The sequence below is a fragment of the Eptatretus burgeri genome, chromosome 7 (genome assembly GCF_056783735.1).
Source record: "Eptatretus burgeri isolate ZD-2024b chromosome 7, Ebu_testis_v1, whole genome shotgun sequence".
Classification (NCBI taxonomy): Eukaryota; Metazoa; Chordata; class Myxini; order Myxiniformes; family Myxinidae; genus Eptatretus; species Eptatretus burgeri.
In genome coordinates, this window is record NC_140967.1 from 109,231,618 (window position 1) to 109,234,537 (window position 2,920).

The window sequence follows — 2,920 nt, forward strand, 5'->3', positions numbered from 1 at the left end:
TCCAATCAGGAAGCGAGTGGAAGGAGAAGAGGCCCTTCCACCTGAAGAGAAGTTGAGTGGTTGTCTGGACCAGTGTTGAGGAGACAAGGGTGCGTAGTTCTCCCTTGTGACCCCCTAATTTATTTATCTTTTTCCCTCTTCCTCGAACTCCTGTAGCTGCTACTAACACAATAAATTAGTTTGGGTAATTTATCGAAAGAGGACCGGGTAACACAGAAAACGAAGGCTCAGACAGAATTTACTCGAGTACCATGATAGCATTGCTTCCATGGAGATCACCACATTGTTAAAGCGGTGCCGAGCACTCCATTCTGTTGGAGTGCTTGCTTGAGTGCTTTGGATCGAGCAAGCAGCTTGGTAATCAGCCAACAGAACACACCCCAGGTCGCCTTCAATTTGTTTTCCCTTTACCCTATGTTCCCCCCACCCCCCCCCTCCCCTTCCAGTACACAGTCCAACAAAGCCTGCACAACGAGTATGTGTACGCATGTACAGTGAGTGCTCCGATCAGCGCAGAGGCTGAAGCACATGGTCAATCGAGCACAAATGCATCCTCACCCACAGAGCCAGAACACACCATCAGACATCACCTGGAAAGCACTCCTCAGATGGAGTAGATTCCCCTCAAGCATTTAACTAGTGAGCTGTCTCCTGTGATTCCAGGTCAAAAAAACACCTCCTAACTGGAATGGTGACCATGAACCCTTGTACCTTAATACTTGACGCAGCTGACCAGTAGGTGGCATTCGTCATGATCCATTCTGACGTCCAATACACCGTTTAGGAGGATGTTTAATTGTTTCCAGGAAATTCGATATCCCAGACACGAAATAGGAGCAGAATCTTGGCCACCAGCCATCTGATTTTAAGTGCAAACCCCCTTGTTCTTGTAACTGTGTGTGCGGGACGGAGAGTGAACCGAGGCAGTCACTCGTCCGTCAGACAACTGTGGCTTTATGAACATTTCCCTCAAGGTTAGTGCTGTGTCCACTGATTGAGAAAGAGCTGTAGCCATTAGAGAAATCTGCTTCAATCACAAAGAACCCGATGTGGCTTGCTGTGTGCACTGGATGGAAGAAGCAAGTATCGGTATATAGCCCGACAACCTTCGTGGCTGAGGAACATCTCAGTACCTTGAACATCTCAGTACAACAACATACCTTGAGGTACATGGGACTGTAAACTCCATGCATTATGCACATCACAAAAGAGTTGGGGCTGGCAGGATGGCCTAGAGGTGTGCACACTCTCCTCTCACCTGTCTAGCCAGGGTTTGAATCCTGACCAAGCTCTAAACTGCCATTCTGGTGTTTCACAGGCAGGGTGATTCATCGATATGTGTGCCGTCCCTCAGATGGATGTTAAACAGAGCATCCCGGCTGCCGACATAAGTTGGTGGACGTTAAAGATCCCACAGTGTCCTTCGTGAAGAGTAGACGAGCCATTGCCAGCACCATGAACAAATTACTAATTACTGCCCAAACCAGCAGAGGGCACTGCATCAGTGACGCAGCTACACCCTCAGCCAATGATGCTTCCCTGTAGCCTTGTGCTGCATTCAAACAGAGAAGAATAAACAGCTGTGGCTGTCAATTAAAATACAACTTCCAGCTGAGTCACACTTCATGAGAACACGTACAGAACTACCCATGCCGAAACACAATGTGAGTAGCTAGACTTCTCCCTACACAGTATCAGTCAACCTGAAAGCATTCCTGGGAAGCCTACCCTCCCCTAACACCCTGCTTTCAGGTTAGGAAATGATCCATGGACACATTTCTGCTCACTGGCCATCATCAGTGCAGACTGGATTGTCCCCCAAAAGTTTTGTTTACCATGCCATCCCATGTGAGATTTATCTAAATATCCATATTGCCGCCTCCTTGTTATCTTGGATCACCTCATCTGTTAATACGACTCCAATTCACCTGTTCAATGCATACAATACACACAACATGCGACCTGGCTTCACTGCTTTCCCTCCATAATGAATAAAAGATCTCCAAACCACTTTGCAAATCTTCAGTCACAACCACATGATTCATGTCCACAGCGCCAAACAAACCATCGATATCATTTTGACTGACTGAGTCACCTCCAGTAAAATAATGTCTGTTATAAAATGTAAAGTAAAACCGAAGAAAGCGATCTTGATCCTTCACGTGCAAAGTCCTCGTGTTCATTCTCTCCACTCCACTCAGCTCCTGCCATATCCACACCTTTCTTTCAGTTCATGATTGGATGTCCATCAAATTTCCATTTGTTCCATTCCTCCTTGAGCTTCAACTTCATGATCCCCATGCTTGGTTAAAAATAACCACATCAGTCTGTTTGTCGGTCTCTCTGTCTCAAACATTTCAAAACATTTTTTGATGAAACTTTGTGTGTAGAATCAACATTGGGAGACGCATGTAATATGTAACGATTTTTTTCATTTGTCCCCTGGTTCAAGCCCCAGGGGTGAGGACTTGGGGTTGCAGGGGTCAAAACAGAAGGTTTTTTTTTTTTTTTTTTTTTAAACCTCTAAATTTGACATTGGGTCATTCCTGGTGGAACCTTTTTTGCCATCTTTCAACTTTGCATTCGGTGGGAAGCATGCGGTTTTGCAATGGTGTGCCATCAACTTCACTCCAGCTCAGTTCGTTTTTCTGTCTTGGATGCACTTCTTGAACAAAAATGTCAATCTTGTCGTTTCTTTAATGTTCCTATCAAGAGTCATCTTCAAGATCCCATTTTGTGTGACCTGGGGATACAGAGTTAACGGAAATCGGTTCTTTTGAAAATGGCTTTGCTGTACCCACATAGCGAAGCCACCAGGTCTCGTGGCACGTCCTTATCAACAGAAAAAGCCACTGCTTCACAAAACCACAAGCTCTGCTTTACCATGCACGTATATAAGCGTATCCAACATGAGTATCTC